The sequence below is a fragment of the Marmota monax genome, unplaced genomic scaffold (assembly GCF_021218885.2).
Source record: "Marmota monax isolate L192 unplaced genomic scaffold, Marmota_monax_Labrador192_F-V1.1 WCK01_AAM20220418_F8-fsc00211, whole genome shotgun sequence".
In the NCBI taxonomy this organism is placed as follows: domain Eukaryota; kingdom Metazoa; phylum Chordata; class Mammalia; order Rodentia; family Sciuridae; genus Marmota; species Marmota monax.
Window position 1 is genome coordinate 2,670,559 of NW_026694080.1, and position 23,567 is coordinate 2,694,125.

Here is a 23,567-nt window from a genome sequence, read left to right on the forward strand (position 1 = left end):
GTTATGGATGTAGTAGTTACTGAAGATCTAACCTCACCTGAGTAGAAGGGTCTGAGAATACTGATTTAGCTTTGGGTTATTCCCTAACTACAGGATAGGGTAAGGTGGAGAAAGTGGATTGGGGGAAATTTTACTTGGATGAAGATTTGTTTGGCTATAGTTTGAAAATTGCAGGCTCCAAGGGAAGAGATTTGGTCAGTCTGGATCAGGATTTCAGGCAGATCTTGGTTGTACTCATGCAGCCCCTGAACTTCTTTCCCATGGCTAGAGCATAACTATGGTGATGTCCCATGGAGAAGGTTTTTTGTATGATAAACAAAGAGACAAGAAATGAAATAAAAAAGTGCCCTCATTCATTCTGATTTCCACCTGCTATAGTTACTTCATGAAGGAGAGCTTCTATTATAATGAGGAGAATTTGCAATCAAAGATTTGAGAATAGTTCTGATCATGATGAAAAGTATCTGACGTGAACAGAGATTTTGTTTAAAAAATTTGAAAAATAAATTAAAAATTATAATACTGCAATTTTTGCTTTATAACATATATAGAGGTAAAATGTATGACAAGGCACAAAGAATAAGGAGGAAATGGAAGGACAATGTTGTAAGAACATCAAGTATGTAAAGTGGCACACCGTTATTTTAAGGTAGAATGTATTATTAAAGATGAATATTTTAATATCACAACAACTATTAAAAAAGTTGTAACTAAAATTCCAATGGAGAAAATAAAATGGAATAATATTTAAGCAAAAGTAAATAAGTAAAAAAGGGAAAACATTTGGGAGAAATTGTAAGACAGTATAGTTAAATATAACCATAGTCTTAATTGAATTGAATGTGCAAAATCTAAACACTCTAATTAAAAGACAAAGATGGTCAGAATGCGTGTGTGCACGCACACACACATGGTCAACTATGTGTTGTCTACCTGTCTACTTTAAATATGAAGACAAAGATAGGTAAAAAGTAAAGAATGTGAAAATAACGCTAACCATGAGAATGTTGGTGGCTATATTAATGCCAGAAATATAGAACTTCAGAACTGGGACATGGATGAAGAAGACAGTTCATTATGATAAAAAGAACATATCCAGAACATATAATAATTCTAAATTTGTATATACCTAATAAAAAAATCTTCAAAGCTCACATAAGTGATAAAAATGAAAGCAGAAGTAAGAAAATTGACAGCTATATTTTAATGTTCTAGCATTATTCTCTCAATAAATAATAGAAAAATTAAACAAAATTGGTAAGGATATGAAAGTTTTTTGTTTTTTTGTTTTTGGTACTGAGGATTGAAGTAAAAAGTGCTTTACCACTGAGACACATCCCTCCCCTCCCCATCTTTAAAAAAATTTTTGGAGACAGGGTTTCACTAAGGTGCCTAGAGCCTAGCTAAGTTGCTAAGGTTGGCCTTGAATTTGCAATCCTCCTATATCAGCCTCCCAAGAAGCTGCGATTATAGGTGTGCACCCCACACCTGGTAGGATATGGAAGATTTGAACACTTTCAACCTACCAATGTGTTCTAATTGACATCTATAGATTATTCAACCCAATAGCAGAAGAATACACTTTATTTTCAAGTTACATGGAACATTCCACTTCATAGGCCATATACTGAATCATAGAAAAGTCAGTAAGTCTAAAATCCCAGCAACTCGGGAGGAGAGGCAGGAAGATCTCAAGTTTGAGGTCAGTCTGGGCAAATTAGAGAGAACTTTAGCAATTTTGCAAAACACTATCTCAAGATAAAAAAAAAAATTAAAAAGGATGGGAATATATCTGAGTGGTAAAGAGCCCCTGGGTTCAATCTCCAGTACAAAAAAAAAAAAAAAAGTCAATAAACAAGAAATGTTGAAATTCTAGAAAATATTCTCTTAACACAATAAAATTAAATTAGAGACCAATAACAGAAAAATATCTGGAAAATCCCAAAGACTTGGAAATTTAAAAAGCATACATTCAAATAGCATCTGTGCTAAAGAAGAGTCAGGAAAAAAATTAGAAAATATTTTAAACTGAATGGATATGAAAATACACTGTGTGATATAGTAATTAGTGGATAATTTATAGTTTTATGCAATTAAAAAAGAGGATAATACTAAACATCAACCATTTAGGTTCCATTGTTAAGAAGTTAGAAGAGGAAATCAAACTCATGTAATTGACTGGTTTCTGTTACTGTAACAAAATACCTGAGACTGGATACTTTATTTTTTTATTTGCTCTTATTTTTTAAATACATGATAGTGGAATGCATCACAATTCTTATTATACATATAGAACACAATTTTTCATATCTCTGTTTGTATATAAAGTATGTTCACACCAACTTATATACTTATATAAAGTATGTTCACACATGTCTTCATACATGTACTTTGGATAATGATGTCCATCACATTCCTCCATCATTGCTAACCCCCTGCCCCCTCCCTTCCCCTCCCCCCTCTTTGCCCTATCTAGAGTTTGTCAATTCCTCCATGCTCCCTCTCCCTACCCAACTATGAGTCAGTCACCTTATATCAGAGAAAACATTCACCATTTGTTTTTTTTGGGATTGGCTAACTTCACTTAGTATTATCTTCTCCAACTGCATCCATTTACCTGCAAATGTGAGGCTGAGTACTTTAGAAAGAGATTTATTTAGGCTTAAATTTCAAGATTGCCAATTCATCTGTTCTTCCTCTAGTGAGGGCTCCCTTAGCTATATCAAAACCTGGTGGAGAAATGGAAAGGGAACTTACTGTGTGCAAAGGGATGACATGGTGAGACACAGTAAGCCAGAGACAGTGGAAGGGCCAGTCTTGCCATTTTTTTCTTTCTTTCTTTCTTTCTTTCTTTCTTTTTTTTTTTTAATAACAACTCACCTTCACAAGAACTTACTCCATGAGAATAGCAGCAATCCCTCCAGAAGGCAATGGTCTCAATGAACTCACCACTTCCTACTAGGCCCAAATTCTTAAGGGTTCCATCACCTCTTTTTTGTTTTATTTAATAATTTAAATTTAAATTTAATCTAACTGAATTTTTAAAAAATGTTAATATACAGAAAAGGGCATTTTCTCATTCATGATAAAAATAACTCTTATAAAACTAGAACAAAAAAGAAGGTTTGAGGAGAAAAAAAAAATATTCCTAACAAAACAACTAGGGGCAAGTGTTGGAACATCTAGATGGATGAACTCAGCACATGAGCTAAGGTAAAGTTGGAGTCTGTAAGACCGGAGTTTTCTGAGGCATAATGGCTGATATCAAGAGTATGAGTAAGATCTGAAGAGGAAGATGAGCAGAGGAATGATTATTAGGCCCTACATATGTCTCCACTTAAAGATGGAAAAAAGAGGAGAAGAAAAAGGAGATACATTTTTTTTTCCTGCCTTAGCATTTGGGAGTAAGTATAAGAAAAAAAAAGAAATGGAAAGAAAATGACCTTGCAACTATTGGTTTGCCTATCAAGCCAGCAGTTTAAGTAGTTGCCAAAGAATATATTAATGTAAGCAATAAATCTGTAATATAGCTTGGTCCCTACCTCAAGTCTTACATATTCAGAGACAGATTGTTAAGAAAACTGAATACCACCTGGACAGTGATATAAAGTAAAATGGAAAACAAGAGTAAAAGTAATTCAAATGTTTGTCATTGGGAATCTGTGATAGTTTGGATCTTGAGTGTCCCCCAAAGGCCTGTGTGTTAAAAACTTGGTCCTCGGGGAGGTGCTACAGGGAGGCCATGGAGCCTCTAGGAGGTGGCCCTTGTTGAAGGTCTTTAGGTCACTGGGGATGTGCCATTGAAGGGATCAGTAAAACTCAAGCCCCTTCCCGTTCCTCTCTTTTGCTTCCAGGCCATGAGGTGAGTAGTTTTGCTCCACAGTGTGCTCCCACCATGAGGTGCTGCCTCACTCTGGATCAAGAACAACAGGACCAATCACTCATGGATCAAAACTTCCAAAACAGTGAGCCAAAATAAAACTTTTCTCTTATTAAATTGCTTATTATCTCAGGCATTTTGTTATAGTGATGGAGAGCTGACTAACACAGAGCCATTAAAGTATCTGGACAGGTTGGGCCTGGAGAAAAGAAAAAGAGAGAACTGGGGCTGGTTTTATGATCGCTGATCCAAATAGCTGTACCTCAATTATGAAGGTCCTTGGAAGATAGGCAGGGGCATTTTGCTTTATGAGAAAAGTGAACTTACATATCCTTAAGTATATGATACATTATTGTGTTTTTTAAATTTTTTTTTAGTTGTAGATGGGCACAATACCCTTATTTTATTTATTTTTATGTGGTGTTGGGGATCAAACCCAGTGCCTCCCATGTGCTAGGCAAGCGCTCCACCACCGAGCTACAATCCCAGCCCTTGATTGTATTTTTTTAAGTAGGATTATCTGGTAGTTACAAAGTATAGATGGGGCACACATAAGGCCTAATCACTTGTGTATGAGAGAGGAGAAGATTCTTCATAAGGGTGAGAGAACTTCAAGGAAGAAGACCATTCCAACCCATCTTCCATTTTAATTTGTCTGTGTTTTCTACTGTCATAAAAGCCTTTTATGGTACTGAAGTCAATAGCTCTTATTATGGGACAAACAGAAGTAGCATATGACTCAACTGAAAAATCTATCCCAAGAGGGGCCATTGGACACTGAACTGTGCATGTAATTATTGAAGCAGGACTCAGAGTGAGAGAGTAAGCCTGATGGAAAGGTTTGGGGAAAGCTGTGACTATAAGGATCGTTATTATTTCTGTGTAGTGCTTCCAGTCAGTGAGAAGGAGGTGTGAGGCACTGTCCTGAGTACCCAGCTGACAGAGGTGCTGTGATTGCTCTGAGCTGAGTTGTGGAGAAGGAAGAGGTGTCATAACAGAGATACTATGAATTCTGAAAACAGAAGTGGCGTGGTGTCATGAGAGTTCCTTTTGGAAACGGAATCAGAGGTGTGTGGACAGAGAGGTGAGAGAACTGAGGACCTAAGTGGGTTCTTGGAGAAGATGTGTTGACAAAATCAAAGTGGATGTCAATAAGGGTGAGAATTGTTGCCTCACAGGGGGAGAAGGCAGTAGAGCCTCCAGTTAGAGCTGCCTGCTGGGATTCTGATAAACAGGTTTGCATCAGAGATGAGAAAAATCACGGAAGAGAAAACTAAGGAAGAAAAAATGGAAATAGTTCATGGAAAAGCAGCCAGAAGAGAAGAAAGCAGCTCATAAGTGCAAAGTCTGATGATGTTCCTCTGAAAGTCATTTCATTCTGACAAAAATGGGAAAGTGAGATCATCCTCACTTTGTCTTCTAGAGTCCAGTGTCCCAAATCAAATCCATCCCAAGTACTGACAGCAGGTTACTTTTACAAAATAGTTGTTCTTTGTCACTTCTCTGCTCACAAACTTTCACTGACTCCAAGTGCTACTGAGTAAAATCCAAAATTCCCCACTTGGCCCTAGCATCCATCTAACTCAGTCCAAATTTCCAGCCTGCTCTCCTTCTGCATCCACGCACAAACACAGCAATCCCACCCTTTGTGTTAGTTTCTATCATCCTGAAGCTTCTTCACATCTAAGACTTCTTCATATCACTTACTCTACAGAACATGCTTCTCTAAAATACCTTGGACCTTATAGCTCTCTGGTTTGAGATAGGAAAAGAGAAGCCAGTGATTATATTATCAACACCTTTCTACCTTCCTTGACTGTGGCCCATAGACTTTTCCTTTCAAAATGTTCAGAGGTAATGGTGTATTCTCATCATCTCTTATAAGGGTCTTTAACTCCATGGGAATTAGTACCCAAGACCCAAGAGTGGTCAGTCTAACTGTTGATACAACTGTGATAGGTAGCCTCTAAGATGGTGCCCAGTAATCCCCCCACCTCCAGGTGTTCTGTAGTCTCCTCCCACACTGCAGCAGCATAGGTCTGTGTGGCCAACAGAATACATCAGAAATGATAGCACACCATCACCAAGATCAGATTATAGATGACACTGCAGCTTCTGTCTTGGTTGTTTTTTGTCTTGGATCCCTTGCTCTGATGGCAAAGAGCTGCTGGGTTATGAGTGCGCTATGCAGGCCCCATGTAGGATTTGAAGATGACATCCAACCATGTGAGTGAACTCAGAAACAGATTCACTAGCCCCCTAGTCATACCTTCAGATGACTTTAAAGACACAGAGCCTAATGGAATCTTCACTTATATATTTTAAATATTCAGAACTTTATTAATAAACAAATTTACAAAATTATTAAAGTATTCTCCATTTCTTAAGTACAATCATTTTGAAAAGTATGTAGAAAGAATAGGAAAGTTCAGTTGGGAGAGGGTAAGGGGGGAGAGAGAGAGAGAGAGAGAGAGAGAGAGAGAGAGAGAGAGAGAGAGGAAAAGTTTTGTTTGTTTTTTTTTAAAAGGAGAGAGAAAATGTAGATGAAAGAATCTTGATGCAGAAGCTGACCCATCATTAAGCTAAAGAAACTTAAAATTTAGGGCCCTACTTGCAAGAGCCCTTCTACCTGATCATATATGCCATAAAGTTTGCAAAAAAATATGATCATTGAATTGCAGATAGGTATGGCTGCCTCCTCTCTCTGCTCTGAATTCCTCCCTCATGTGTGGTTATGAAACCATGAACATATTGGGGAATCAGACAAGGGGAAGCTGAGTTAGGGATCCATATGAGATAAAAGAATATATTATGGATTGACACTCCATGTATAGTTATTGCTAGAGATACTTCATGGACCTGGTCAGTGGCACAGATAGATTATTTTTTTGTACTGGGGATTGAATTCAGGGGCACTTTGCCACTGAGCTTCTTTGCCAGTCCTTTTTATTTTATTTTATTTTTTATTTTGAGACAGGCCTTGATAAGGTACTTGTTTCTCTAAGTTGCTGAGGCTGACCTTGAACTTGTCAGCTTGATCTCCTCCTGCCTGAGTCTCCTGAGTTGCTGGGATTATAGGCATGTGCCACTGTGCCTGGCATGACACAGAGAGATTTAAAATTTACTGATTCCAATACTAATGATCTTAGGACTCTGATAGTGTCTTTTATGTACTTATTGGTAACCACTGGCCCTTGATGCCTCAACTTAAAGTCATTACAATCTATCATTTACTGCCACGGATAGATACTATGTACCACCTTCCTCTTTCATTTCATCTCATTTTTTTCTAGTCATTTACTTTGTCACCCTACTGTATATTATACCATAATCATATTGAACTTCTTACCTTTATTAGTTCAAATACTTGCTCATTATTTTTTTTGTCAACCTGAAATGGACCTGCCCAAGTGCAGCTACAGAGGTTATTATTAATTTCTTACTTGAAATACTGACATTGGTGACAATGATCCCTTATTCCTAATCTGCCACTGTAATAGTGAATTTTCATTAATTCTAAGATTATCTATGAATAATGACTACAATATAGTAACTAAAGAGAAATAATATAATTCTACCCAGTCCCAGGCACATGGGCACATGGGCACATAACCTATGGCTGACTAACTGTATGCTCCCACCAAGGAGTACCTGTGCTTTGCTGTTCAGAGTAGAGTGGGAGGTGTGATAGTCATAACATATCCTTTTATTATCTCCCTGGACCTTGGAAGGGAATGTAGTACAAGCATTCTGCTCCTAGAATTGGTCTTGAAGAATTTCAGGTATTGACACCCAGACTTGAAATAAGAGAGAATGGAGGCTAGGGTGGTGGCTCAGCAGTAGAGTGCTTGCCTAGCACATGTGAGGTCCTGGGTTTGATCCTCAGCACCACATAAAAATAAATAAATAAAATAAAGGTATTATGTCCAACTACAACTAAAAAATAAAATATCAAAAAGAAAAAAAAGAAATAAGAGATAATAAAGAAGGGGCAAATAGAAAAGCTGGAGATTCCAACTTGGTGCCAAGTTGTAAATCAAAAATAATAATACAGACTGACTTCCACTATGGAGTAGTTTGAAAAATTCCTTCCAAAGAAGTAAGATTCCTTCCGAGGACAACAAGTAAAACCAGAGAAAGACGAAAAACATGCTTGAGGGCGTCAGAGAACTCTCCAGGCAACCACAGCTTCACAAGACAAGATAATGGTGAGTTCTGATGCATTCTTTGTCTGTCCATGCCTATCATACATCTGTCTGCTAGGACTATCAGCCTCTTGCTCTGTCCTAAAAGTGAAACAATTCCTTTAGCATTAAAACAGCAGCAAAATGTTGGTTCTCTACTCTTGGTCTTTTCCTTGCATGATCCTGTCTCCTCAAGAAATGAGACTGATTCATTCTCTCTTTCCCTGTCTCTCTTTTTCCCTCTCAAGTATGATTCTGAGCATAAGCAGCCTTAAAACTTCACCTCAGGTTGTAATTATATTGCAGGACCTAAAGAGAGGATGAAACTGTGATGTTTCATGAAACAACCTGTCAAAACTTGTTCACATTGGGAAAAAATTTTCTTGGGATCCACAAAAATGTCTGAATTTCTTTTAAATAATAAGAAAAATTAACACATTCCATCCCGGACTAGATTCTTCTTTCTTTCAAAATGTTCTTTCACAGACAACTTGATTCAAATCAAGGATCATTTCCCATGACAAAGAACCTTTTTAAACACCAGGATGGGTATGAGCCTTGTATTTTATGATGGAAAACAGAAATGACAGAAAAATATTTTTTAAATTCTTATGTGCACTTGCAATTGTAGGCAGAAAATAAATAATCCCTGAAAGACAGAGAATTAGGAAGAATCAAATTTAAGAAGAAAAACACAGCCCAGGAAAACACTAGAAAATACTATTGCAGAAGGTAACAGCACAAACTGGTGCTCAACTGAGGTGTTTTATGCTGAGAGAATCATGGGCCTTGGGATCAACTGCAAAGTTATTAAAGGAGACTGCAAATCAGGAACAGCCAGGTGGGCCAATTCTTGCTCTTTCCCACACTTGTCCCAGAAAGTGGGCAGCAGCTCTTGGGAAGTGTGTTTCCAGTCTAGGACATAGAGTGTGGCTATGAAGGAAAGGGTACATGCAGGATCAGAAGACTAAGAATCAGGGTATTCTGCCAAGTGGCCACGAAATCCCTTCTCCACTTTCACTGAAAACAGGCTGGAGTACAAATGCCCGCCAGTCCCTCTCCTGTCCCCTAAGTGAACTGTACACACAGGTACAGCAGACCTGTGTGCACACAGGGGATTCCAACTAAATGGACAAACCTGCAGTCAGCAATCACAAGCAACAGAAAAATCCAACCCCATGAAACACAACAAATTCAGCAAATAATAGAAGTTACATGTTCCTTTGTTTGATTATCCAGTGATCAATTAATCATTAACAAGAAGCAAAGTACTCAGGGTTTATGATGCCTTCAGGGGCCCACAAAAGCATGTGAATTTCTTTTTAAGTTATAAGATCAATCAATCAGCATGGATTACATTCTTCTTTATTCCAGTGCAATTATAAAACATTTGGTGTGTTTGTTTTGTTTTTGGTGCTGAGGATTGAACCTAGGGCCTTGTGTATGCTAAGCATGTGCTCTGCTACTGAGCCACAATTCCAGCCCTGAAATGCAATTTTTATATTTACTTTTATAAAGGAAAAAGTCCATATGAGCAAAGATACCTACAGCCTGCAGTTGTAATGTGGCTCTGGTCATTCTTAGTTTAATTTTTATAAGGCAAAAACTAAACAGTCATCTATGGAGACTCTAGAGTATTCTTTCAATATCTACCCCAAGTGCTTATATATTCTCTTCCAAGTGGGGGAATTAATCATAACATTTAATCACTTTATATTTCCACCTCCCCACTGAACTGTCAGATTGTTGATGGAAATAAGTTTGCCATATTCATTGTAGAAGCCTCCAATTTTGCAGTCATGTATTTAAAGTGCAAGTTTTAAAAGTGCAAGAGTTGGATTGTAATATGGTTGGAATATATTATAGTATGCATTTATATATAAGCTGTTAGGAGCACACAGAAAAATACATTGGATATGAGTGTAGGGAAAAGCTTCTGAGAACAGACAAAACTGAATTAATCCTTGAGTGTGAGGAAGGACTTGTAACGAGCATTCCAATGAACAGAGGAACACCTCCTACCAAGTTCACTGACACTGTGAGCTAGATTTGTGAGGAAGATTCCTTAGTTGGAAATTCATTCAGTGGTGGATATTCAGGAGACAATTGCTAAGCATCTAATGTAACCGAAGTTAGTAGGACATAAAAAAAATATGAGAAAGTGGAAATATTTAGTACTTAAACCAGGCAGCAGAGACACCAGCTCTGTCAAGGTGGGGAAGATGTTCTCTGGAACAAGAATAAAATAATTGGAGTTCGGGTGATGTTGAGCTAGCCACGTGCATGCTCCTGCTGGCCAGTGGGAATGAGACCAGGAGGGAGTGCTGGGCTGAGGGTTTGGAGGTGGCCAGTGTAGATGTGGAGGAAGTCACTGGCCTGTCTCAGTTTTCCAGAGCAGAGAAAGAGAAGAGCATAAGGCTGGTGACTAAGTGAACTTTGGGACTTAAGAAGGGGACAGATTTTAATTCCTGCTGTGATACTTAGGTGCATGGGCAGGTCTGAAGGCCTGAGGGAGGTCAAGTCCCCCTTCCACAGCTCTGTCCTAGGTCCCCCTCACTTCAGAGACTCCACCCATCGTGACATTCTTCTCTGATGCGACAGATGGAAGGGGACTTCAGGGTTCTGATTGAGGTTGGGGACAGAATGAGGGAGGGAAAATATCAAGGGGAAAGATGTATTTCAATGCATGTGGAGGTTTGAAGAAGCTCTGTTCCTGTGAGGTTCTGGTAGACATTTCTCTCTATCCAATCAGATGTGGGTGAAAGGCAGCATCACTTGTTCCTGGCAGACTAAGGCTCTGAGAATGCCCATCAGTTAGGCTGTGTATAAAGAAGTTGTGTTCAGGGTGCTTGGGATCTGCGCTTGAGTGTGAGGACAAGAGGAACCAGAGAGTTTCACAGCATCAAGTGCAGAGGTGGGGCATGGGGAAATCCAGGCACAGACCCAGCGTTCCTCTGCGCATACCTGGGAAGTCCTTGGCTGGCTCCAAGGGGTCGAGTATGGCTAGACTCTAGAATCTGTTGACAGATGATGAGAATCTACAAGGAAGCTCATCTTAAGGCTTTTTGTCACTTTTTGTCAGTTAGGAGATGATGGAGGGTTAAAGAAACCACAGGAAGAGGAAGAGTTTCTATGCCTAACCTCTTTATAACTCCATCCTCTTCTGAATTTTCAGATGGGGGAAGGGGAGTGTTATGCATCTCCATATTCACTGCTTTTTTTTTTTTTTTTGACACTGAAGATGGAACCCAGGGCCTGTGCAATCTGAGCAGCTGCTCTACACTGAGCTACACCTGCAATGCCTGCATTCATTCTTGATTGATTGTGATAGGATATATATATATACATATATATATATATATATATGATGTATTTTATATTATACATATTCACTTATGCTTCCATATCCACTGAATTGCAACAGCCTTGACTGTTCTTAAATCTCCTATCCTTGGTGTCCAGAGGACAGACACCTGCCTCAGAGCGGATAGAAATGTTACCAGGGTAGGATTTGGTGGAGAGAGGATCCCGCGTTACCCTTTGTATTGGAGAGAGACTCTAAAGAATAAAAGGATTAGGAGAAGGAACAGAAACATTATTCTTATTGCTGTGGATCAATATTATATATAAATATATACAACATATTTATATTTATATATGCTATGTGTAAGTTTTATATATATATAATATGACATGCATTAATATGACATACAGATATGGGGGGAGGAGAGAGAATAAATTAATTAGTCTGTAGAGGCCTGGTTGGCCATTTTTTGGATTATTTCACCCTGAAACTGTGAGTGGTGTTGGGCGGCTCTGGACCAGGAGTGGACTTCAGGAACTAGACACGTGCATAGGCTGGCAGGTCCATGTTTCAATGCCTCCTCTAGGAACAAGCCTGTACTGCTCTTTCCTCCCTCTCATTGCCACTGTCCTCACTACAACAAAATGAAAGATTGTGGGAAGTTCTTAAGAAAAAAAGGAAATTCATTGTCTGCATCTTAAATTCCCCGTTGCTCCCACCCCGTACTCACTTTTGCTCCCGTATCAGTTGAACTGCAGCAGCCCTTGACTATTCTTAAACCCCTTACTCTTGGCCTCAGGAGGATAAACAACTGCTTCAGAGCAGATAGAAATGCTACCAGGAGAGTGTTTGGTGGAGAGAGGACCCATGTTACCCTTCCTATTGGAGCAAGACTCTATATAAGGAATAGAAGGTCTAGGAGAAGGAACAGGAATATTATTCTCCTTATTTCTGTGAATCAATGGCATATCTGGGTAATAACTGGCTGCTTTGAAGGAAGGGCCAGGGTTTTTATGAGGTAGACCTTATCAATGACGAATTTGAGTGTGTGTGTGAGTGGCAATGGAAAGAGAGTGAGGTCCGAAGCCTTGACGAATCTATGCTCAGTGTAAGGAAAGAGGAAGAGAGAAACCAGGTGGGGGAAGGTACAATGCCCGGTGGATGTAGGAAGCCAACAGGATATTACTGACACCTCCCTGTTGGCCTGGTGACAGCCTTTGTGGTCAGGGAGATGAGAAGTGAAAGGGAAACCCATGCTCAGAGGGATCACATTTCCTAAAAATAATAGAAGGAAAAAAGCATGCCAGACAGTCTTAGCGAAAAAGTCATCACATGATTTGAGGACATTGGAAAGTCCCTGCATTTTTTAGCCACTTGCATCCTATATTTGTGTTCCAGAGCACTTCATCAGAAAGTCACTCCTTTGGATGAATGTCATTTGCTGATTGTAATTTTCTTTCTTTCTTTCTTCTTCTTTTCTTTTCTTTTTATTTTGTATTTTATTTAGAGACAGGGCCTCACTGAGTTGCTTAGTGCCTCGCTTTTGCTGAGGCTGGCTTTGAACTCGTGATCCTCCTGCCTCAGCCTCCCAAGAGGCTGGGATTATAGGCATGTGCCACCACACCCAGCCTGTTTATTGTTATTTTCTATCTTGAGGTACAATATCTCTTCTCTAGATTCAAGACACACAGACTTGAGTTTCATGTAAATACAGGACACTACGGGCACAGAAATGAACGACCATGTGAAGAGTTATAGGAGCTAAGATGAAGTATGAATCATTGAAAATTGGAAGGTTTTCAGTCCTCCAGAGGGATCTCCACTTCCCATTCTGGCACTAAGTACTCCATTAAGTCTAGTTAAATGGGCAAATGAATGGACAGAAGGAGTGAATGAATAAGTATGGGTTTTGTCTTAAGAGATAGAAAGTAATTGCAAAGTCAGGTTATGAGATATAAGAAAGGCTTTTCTAAGACTATACCCCAAATACTCCTACCCTCTTTTTTTTTTCAGAACCCAATGTTGCTGTATGTTGCACTTAATTATACAATAAATGTCAATTGATAGATATAAAGTCCCCCATGCAGTAGAATGGGCATCAGAGACACAGAGTTGAGAGAGCAGCTGAACTTTGACCTCTCTTTCCCTTCTACTTACTGCAATGTATAAATCATATCCACGTATCTTCCTCCTGAACTCAGGTTGAAATGAGTCATATTCAGTTTCTTCTTTTCTTTCCCCATTTTAGGCAAACACACACTTCTTGTAAGATTTTAAAAGGTGTTATGTCTCATGACTTTGGGTGGAGAGATAGGGGAATTATTAAAAGAAAATGTGAAAGTTTCAGAAATAGGAAAATTATCCTAAAACTTCATATGGAATTTCAAGGAACCCTAAGTAGCAAAAGAAAAAAAAATGTTTAAAAACTCACACTTCTTCACTTCAAACATATTACAACAAAACTGTGGTACAGGAATAAAAACATATAAATAGACCAGTGGAACAGAATAGAGGACCCAGAAATAAACCCTTAATTATGTGACTAGGAATACCCAATGGGGAAAGGACAATTTCTTCAACAGACAGTGCTGGGAAAGCTAGATATCCAAGTGCAAAATAATGAAGTGGAGTTCTCACCTCACACCACGTAGAAAACATTAACTTAAATGGAAGAGCTCAATGTAAGACCTAAAAGTATGAAACTCCTAGAAGAAAACTGGAGAAAAGCTTCATAACATCGAATTTCTTGGATACAACACCAAGAACCCAGGTGACAAATGAAAACATAGACAAATTCAACTTCATAAAAATTAAATGCTTGTGTTTATCAATGAAAAAAAATTTTCATTCTACTGAATGAAAGATAGCCTGTAGCATGGGAGAAAATACTTGCAAATGATCTTTTCAAGTAAGAGGTTAATATCCAGAATAATAGAAGCAGTTTACAACTGAACAACAAAACAAATAATTTGAACAAAATTTTCAAAAATACCAGTGAGCTGAATTCAATAGCACATTGATGATTCAACATATCGGAATCTATAAATGTGACACACCATATTAGCAGAATGTAAGACCAGAACCACATGATCATCTCAGTAGGATCAGAGACAACATTTCACACAATTAAACATCCTTTCTTGATGAAAAAAACTCTCGATAAATGGGATGTAGAAGGCAGGTAGGTAGTGCAATGTGATAAAGGTCATATATGACAAACCCACAGCTAAAGTCATACTCAGTGGTGAAAACTTGTCCCTGTAAGATTAGGAACAAGGCAAGGATTCCCACTCAGCACTTCTATTCAACCTGGTAATGGGAGTTCTAGCCACAGCTCTTAGGCAAGAGAAAGAAATGGAAGGCATTGAAGTTGGAAAAAAAGAAGTTAAGTTGTCCTTGCTTGCAGATAATATGATCATACAGAAAACTCCAAAGATTCCATGAAAAAATTGTAAACTAATAAAGTGATTTAATAACTTTGCAGGATACAAAATCATAATAAAAAAAAATCAATAGTGCCAGGTGTGGTGGTGCTTGTGTGTAATCCCAGCAACTCAGAGGGCTGAGGCAGGAGGATTGCAAGTTCAAAGCCAGCCTCAGAAATTTGGCGATTTAGCAGTTTATCTTAGGAGCCACTTAGTGAGTCTCAAAATAAAAAAAAATAAAAAATAAAAATAAAAGAGGGCTAGGATATAGTTCAGTGGCTAAGCCTCCTGGGTTCAATGCCCAGCACATACACACACACACACACAAAAAAAAAAAAATCAGCAGCATTTCTATACACTGTGTTCATAATAATGAATTAACTTTGAAAAAGAAAGCAAATTATTGAGGTGTAGTTCAGTGGTAGTGTCAAGAGCTCTCGATTTCTCACCAGCACCACCAAAAAAAAAAAAAAAAAAAAGAAAAAGAAAAGAAAAGAAAAAGAAAAAAAAATCAGAAAACAATCCCACTTACAGTTGTTCAAAATAAATAAATAAACTTAGTAGGAATAAACTTAAATAGTGAGAGATGTGCACATTGAAAACTATAAAATATTAAACTTCAGACTGAAACTGTAAAACTACTGGAAGAAAATGCAAGGTAAAAGCACCATGACATTGGTCTGGGCAATAACTTTTTGGATATGACGCCCAAAGCACAGGCAACAAAAACAAAAATAGACGAATGAGATCACATCAAACTAAAATCTTCTGTACAACCAAGGAAACAATCAACAGAGTGAAGAGACAATCTATGTAATGGGAAAAATATTTGCAAACCATACATCTGAGAAGGGGTTAATATAAAAAATATACAAGGAACTTAAGCAAACAAGCAGCAAGGAAACAAATAGCCTGATTTTAACATTGGCAAAGGACATTTCTCAAAAGAGAAAATAGACATTTCTATTTTCTCAAAAGAGAAAATAGACATTTCTATTTTCTCAAAAGAGAAAATAGAAATGGCCAAACAGGTATATGAAAGAATCCTCCACATCACTAATCATCAGAGAAATGCAAATTTAAAGTATAATGAGATATCACTTCACACCTGTTAGGATGGCTACTTATAAAAGATAGCAAGTGTCACCAAGAGTGTGAAGTGTTGCAAGTCTCCCTGGCTCCAAAGACTAACTTCCCCATTCCCTGAGAAGAGCTGACCAATGGTGAGCCCTGCTGGCTCACATGATTCTTACCCACCAATCAGACTACCCTGCTTGTTCACATGATCCTTACCCACCAATCAGACTAGCCCTGCTGGTTCACATGATCTTTACCTACCAATCAGACTAGCCCTGCTGGCTCACATGATCCTTACCCACCAATCAGAAAGCACCCCATGCCAACTGTCAAACCCTTCAACCGTTAAACTGTCATAACTGTCAAAAATGCCCCCCCCTCTATAAATATGCAAAACTGTTCCTCAAAAAACGGACATTTTCTCCAACTAGGAGCCTTGTTCGTTCTTTCGTGAAGGAAAGGAAACTGTCGTACACTGTTGGTGTAAATTGCCATAGCATTATGGAGAACAGTACAAAGTTTCCTTGAAGTATTAAAAATAGAACTACCATTTGATCAAGTGGTACTACTTCTTAAAGAAAATGTGGGGTATACCAATGGAATACTATCCAGCCTTGAAAAAGGAAATCTTGTCATTTACAGCAACATGGTTGAACCCAGAGGAGACATTAAGTAAAGAAGACACAGTAAGACAAATACCACATAATTTCACTTTTATTTGTATAGAATTTAAATTTTTTTTGAACTCACAAAAACAAATAGTAAAATGGTGGTAACTATGTGCTGGGTATTGGGGATTGAAAAGATGTTGGTCAACAAATACAAAGTTCCAGCAACATAAAGAATAGGTTCAAGGGGCTGGAGTTGTGACTCAGTGGTAGCATGTTTGCCTTGAACATGTGGGACACTGGGTTGGATCCTTGGCTCCCACCTAAATAAGTAAAAAATAACAATAAAATAAAGATATTGTATCCATCTACAACTAAAAAAAAAATTAAAAAAGAATACGTTCAAGAGATCTATTGTACACTGTAATGACTGTAATCAAGGACAATGCATTGTACTTTTGAAAATTGCACAGACAGTAGATTTTGAGTGCTCTCACTACAAAAAAAAATGATAAATATGTGAGGTAATGCATGTTAATTAGCTTGACTCTTAGACATTCCACAAGGTACACAAAAGTCAAATCATCATGTTGTGCAAAATAAGAGTGTTTTGTCAGTTGTAAAAAAATCAAACTATTTTTGTTAATTACAAAATCAAATTAAACTGACTAAAAAAATAGATGAAGAACTTGAATAGACAATTCCTCAAAGAAGATACACAAATTGTCATCAAGCATATGCAAAGATGTTCATTATTAGTCAAATGTAAATCCAAACCAAAATGAATTGTCATCTCACACCTACCAGGAAGGCCACTACAAAACAAAACAAAATAATCCCCCACCCTCCAACTAGCAAGTTTGGTGAAGATGGGGAGAAACTGGAACATGGCACACTATTGGTTGCAATGCAAAATGGTGCAGCCACAATGGAAAACAGCTAGATGTGCCAAAAAAAAGAAAAGGAAAGAAAGAAAACTGCCATATGATATAGCAATCCCATTATTTCTGGGGCAGGGCCAAGTTCCAGAGAGAAGAAAAATATGTTAAAATAAAACAGAAACAACAAAAAGGAGTTCTTTTTGGTGCAGTGGCACATGGCCCTAGTTCTAGTTTCTCAGGTGGTTGAGGCAGGAAGATTACTCCAGCCAAGAAGTTCAAAGATATCCTGGGCAATATAGTGAGACCTTGTCTAAAAAGAGAAAGGAAGGAAAGATGGAAAGAAGGAGGGAAGGAAGGAAGAAAAGTTCTGAAAATTAGTATAGCAGTGCTTTAGTCATTGCTGAATACCAAAGAGTATATGCACTGGGTAAATTCTATGAATCTATGCAAAAACTGACCAGGGAGAGGTAAAAAAGAACAATTCCCCAAACTCACACACAGGCTATAAGGCATTTGAGTACTGATCAGCTAAAGTAAAAAATTCTTACTGACCATTTAGGACTAAAATATTCCATAGAGTAGAGTTCACTCTAAACTCTTTCTGACAAAGTCCAACACTCTTTAATGGAAGATAACAGAATCCAGGCATTCAACTTATATACAAGAAAACATTATTCAGCCACGTTACAACACAAAATTTTTTTTCTTTATTTCCCCCATAGCTTTACTGAGGTAAAATTGAAAGTACAATAAAATACACATATTTAAAGTATGAAATTTTATCAGTTTTGACACATATGTAACCAATACAATCAATATAAGAAGCATTTCCATTACTTTATTTTTAATTTGAAATCATGCAGACTCTTTCCTACATTATTTATTACATTAGAAATCAATCACCTTAAGATATGTAGAACCCCACTCCCACATGTCAACTACTTCAAAATAAAATGGCACACTTAATAAAATATCTCACAGGTCAAGGAAGAAAGCACAAGAAAAGTAAATAAAAAGTGCTTTGAACTAAGTGATAATAAAAGCTTAAAATATCAGGATCTCTGGGATGAAATAGTACTCAGATGAACATTTATAACTTTAAGAACTTGTATCAGAAATAAGCTATATTAATAATCAAATTATTTTCAAATTAGGTAGTAGAAAGGAAAAATAAGAGTAAGAACAGATATATATGAAATAGAGAAGAAATAATATAGCTAAAAGTTGATAAAAAATCAAACAAGTCTAATCAAGAATAAAGCAAGAACACAAAAATTAATATCAATGGGAAGGGAACTATCAAAATAACCCTATAGATGCTAAAAATATATTAAAATAATATTACAATTGCATGCCAACAAATGTGATAGCTTACATAACATGGTCTATATTAGAAAAGGATCCATGTGCTGCTGAGAAGAAAGTATATTCAGTCATTGATGGATGGAATATTCTATATATGTCTGTAAAGTCTAAATTATCAATTGTGTTTTTCAGTTCTATAGCTTCTTTATTTAGCTTTTGGTTGGAGGATCTATCCAGTGGTGACATAGGCATGTTAAGTTTATCCAGTATTATTGTAGAACATAGAATCTTAAAAACACCATGTTAAATGAAAGAAGTCAGTCACAAAATAACACATATTATATTATTCCACTCATATGAAATATTCAGAATAGGGAATTATATAGAGACAGAAAACAGATTAGTGATTGCTTAGGAGTGGTGAGGATGGGAGGATAAGGGGGTGATAATGGGGGCTTTGGGGGTGACAAAAATGTTCTAAAACTGGGCTAGGGATGTGGCTCAAGTGGTAGCGTGCTCGCCTGGCATGTGTGAGGCACTGGGTTCAATTCTCAGCACCATGTAAAAATAAAGACATTGTGTCCTCCTAAAAAACTAAAAAAAAAAAAAAAAGTTCTAAAATTGAATAAGGGATGATTGTGTATATCTGTGAATATATTAAAATAAGTGAATTCTATGCTTGAAATGGATGAATTGTATGGTGTGTGAATTATATCTCAATGAAGCTTTTAAAAGAATTTAGCAAGTGTAAAGTTGCAAAGTTATAGAAACTTCAAAATTCTTTCCCAGGGATTTCTGGAGTTTACTGTGACATAAATAGAGGAATATTTTATTTATTTTATTCCTCTCTCACCCTTTACCTGCCTCTTTTAAAATTTCTGGCACATACATTCATCTGATCCTTGACAAAGGTGCCAAAAACATACCTTGGAGAGAAGACAGCCTTTTAAACAAATGGTGGTGGGAAAGCTGGATCTCCCTATGTTGAAGAATGAAACTAGACCCTTATCTCTCACCCTGCACAAGAATCAACTCAAAATGGATCAAAGACCCAGGAATTAGACCAGAATCTATGCAACTCCTAAAAGAAAATGTAGCGTCAACTCTCCAGCCTAGAGATAGAGGCAACGACTTTCTCAACAAGACCCCTACGGCTCAGGAAACAATGTCAAGAGCTAATTAATGGGATGGTGTCAAATGAAAAGGCTTCTGCACAGCAAAGGAAGCAATTAAGAATGTGAAGAGAGAACCTACAGAATGGGAGAAAGTCTTTGCTAGTCATTCTTCTGACAGAGGATTAATATCTAGAATACATAAAGAATCCAAAAACTCAACACCAAAAACCAAATAACTCAATTAATAAATGGGCAAATTAATTAAGTAGATACTTCTCAAAAGAAATACAAATGACCACCAAATATATTTTAAAAATGCTCAACATCATTAAGAACTAGGGGAAAGCAAATCAAAACTATGCTGAGATTTCATATTGCACCAGTCAGAATGGCCCGTCATCCAGAATACAAACAATAAGTGCCAGAGAAGATATGGAGAAAAAGGAACATTTCAAATGGTCAGTGGGTTTATAAATTAGCACAATCACTATGGACATCAGTACGAAGTTTCCTCAAAAAATGAGATATGACCCAGCTATACCAGCCCTTGGTATGCATCCTAAAGCATTAAAGTCCTAGTGTAGCGATACATGTGTGCCCATGTTTATAGCATGTTTATGGCCGCATAATTCACAATAGCCAAACTACTGAACCAGTCTAGGTGCCCATCAATGGATGAATGGATAAGAAAATGTCACACACACACACACACACACACACACACACAATGGAGGCTTATTCAGCCATAAGGAAAAATTAGGCCATTTGTAGGAAAATGGATGAGAACATTATGTTAAGTGAAATAAGCTAAACTCAGAAGGTCAAGGGTCTTATGTTTTCTCTCATATGTGGAAGCTAGAGAAGTAAAAGGAAAAGAAAGATGGGGGAAATTTCATGAAAAACGAAGGGAAATCAGTAGAATAGAGGAAAGGGACTCAGGGAGGGAGGAGGGAAGGAAAAGGGGAAATACTGGGAATGATATTGGTCAAATTATATTGTTATATTGTGTGCATGCATGAATATTGGTAACAACAAATCCCTTTATGTGCAACTATAATGCACCAAAAAAAAAAAAATATATATATATATATATATATATATTTATATATATATGTATATGTGTGTATATATATACATATACATACACATACATATACATACACATACACATATATATACATACACATACACACACACACATATATATATGTGTGTGTGTGCCAGGTGTTATGGCGCACACCTGTAATCCCAGCAACTCAGGAGGCTGAAGCAGGAGGATCAGGAGTTCAAAGCCAGCCTCAACAACTTAGCAAGACCTTACGTAACTTAATGAGATCCTGTCTCAAAATAAAAAATAAAAAGGGCTGGGGATGTAGTTTAGTGGTAAAGCACCCGGAGATCAATTCCCAGTCTGCAAAATATTAAAAATAATAAAATAATAAAAATTCTAATTGAATCATGTCTTGCTCACCTAGCTCTCAGCCTAATGTAATGCTGCCAGCCAGGTTGCATTTACTGGAGTCAGAGTTCAACCTCTCCTGTGACAGGCAGTAAAGCTGGCATTAGGGAAGTGTGGGTATTTGTTTTCTTCAACCTGTCTACTAGCCTCACAATGTCTTATCTGGCTCCAATTCCCCCAGTTTTTCCCTCTGGGTTCCTTCCTTCAAGATAAGGTCATGCAGCCAACAGACAGCCCTGTTCCTGGGGAACGTGGTTGAACAGACCAGAAAAGACAGGACTTGAGAGTGGGAAGGGTAAAGGTGGAGGAGAAGTTGGGAAGACCCATGTTTCCCTCTTTAGACAGCTTTCCCTTCAGCCAATGGGGAGTTAGTCAGAGCAGCGTCACTGGTTTCCAGCAGATAGACATTCTGTACGTAGACGGTTGTGGCCCTGGGCTTTGGAAGCAGAGAGAGAGAGGGAATGCAAGAGTAAGCCAAACCCTGGTTCTTCTTCTTTTTTTTATTTTTTTTCATGTTAACTTTGTATTTTTCTTCCATCCATCCATCCATATTTATTTATTTTCTGAACCATTTGCATGTAAGTTAAAACCCCTGGTTCTTGAAGAAGAGTGATCTAGGTCTGAAAGAGTCTCTTGGATTTGGGGAAGTGGAATCTGCAGTTATGGAGAGCCAGGGTCTTTTTCATGTGGACATAGAGATGGGCAGAGCTGAGCGCCTGATTAGAGTTCTGAGAAGGACCCTGAATGGGCCCCATGGGAGGGATGTGGCTTCTACAGTTGGGGAAAGTGAGGGTAGAGCCAGACTTAGAGCTGCCATATCACATCAGCGAGCAGCCAGTAGAACCACCAGTGAGAGCAGAGATTCCAGAACCTCACTGCACACCATTAGATAAAAACCAACCAAAGCAAAGTAAACCCAGTGCCGCAGCTCCTGGAGCGGGGTGTGGGTCAGCACCTAGATTTCAATGGAAACTTATAGAGTGAGGAAGAGTGGGAGGGTAAGGGAGGCAGGTGCTAGCCAGGTGCCAGAGCCACCCACAGAACACCACAGGCTGGGTGGCTTCAACAACAAAAATTTATTGTCTCATAGTTCTGGGGGCTAGAAGTCCAAGATCCAGGTCCAGGCAAGGTAGATTTCATCCTTAGGCCTCTCCCCATGGCCGGCAGATGGTAGCCTCTCCAGTGTGGACTCCTCTCTGTGCACTCCTGCTCTTGGTATAGCTTTCTCTCCTTATAAGGACACCCGTCCCACTGGGCTAGGGTCCCACCCTTACGACCTCATTTAACTTTAATTACCTATTTAAAGGCTCTGTCTTTGAATATAGTCACATAAAACACTGAATGAAACTGCGTGGGTGAGGGGGTGGGGGACAAAATTTAGTCCATAACAGAGGGAGAGCTCCTAAAATAATTGAATTTGCAAATAATAATGACTGCACTTTTCAGAAGAAGCTTGACCTTATGCTATGGTTCCCTAGCCATGGCACTATTTATATTTTGGGCTGAATGATTTCGTGTAGTCGGGGCTGTCCTATACATTGTGGAAAATGTATTGGTGTCCTGGCCTCTACCCAGTAGATTCCAGAAGTACTCCATCCTCCCAGTGTGACAACCAAATATGTTTGGTTGATGTTTGCTGACATTGCCAAACATCCCTTCGAGAGAAAAATCACCCCCTTAAGAGATTTTGCTCTAAGCACAGGGTTTCTTTCTTTAAGCAAAAACAAAACACAGAAGGACAGATTTCTCCACAGTAACTCTACAAGTTGAGCCCCATGTGAGCCTTTGGAATTGTTCTGTTTCTCTCCCTGGTCACTCTGCCTGGACTCACACGATTTTATTCCATGCATGGACACCTAGCCTGTTTCTTTCTGGGACCCCTTCATGTTGTTGGTAGCAATATTTTCTTCTCAGTGGCCAAGACTGGCCTGACCCTTAGGGGAAGAGTTTGAGATTCTCTAGGGACCTCTCAGCCCAGATGGCCTCCTGGGAGGCTGCCCAGCCCACACTGTGGTGCAAACTATGAAAGGAAAGATACGAAGCTCAATGTGATGAAAGAAACTGCTTTGCTTATTAGGACTCTCCTTAGATTCTGAGGGTCAGCTCTGGGTCACATGTCTTTTGCAGAGGACTAGCAATGGATTGCCGTGGAATTTAATCAGCAATCAAACCCTCTTGGGCAACTCTATCCTTTTCTGTGGCCTTTGATTTTTCACGAGCTTTTAACTTGCTAGCTTCTCAACCCCTCACACAGGGAGACTGTGTTTTAGAATAAAAGCTACATAAATGAAAGAAGTTTAAAACACTCAGGAACAACAACAGAGATAAT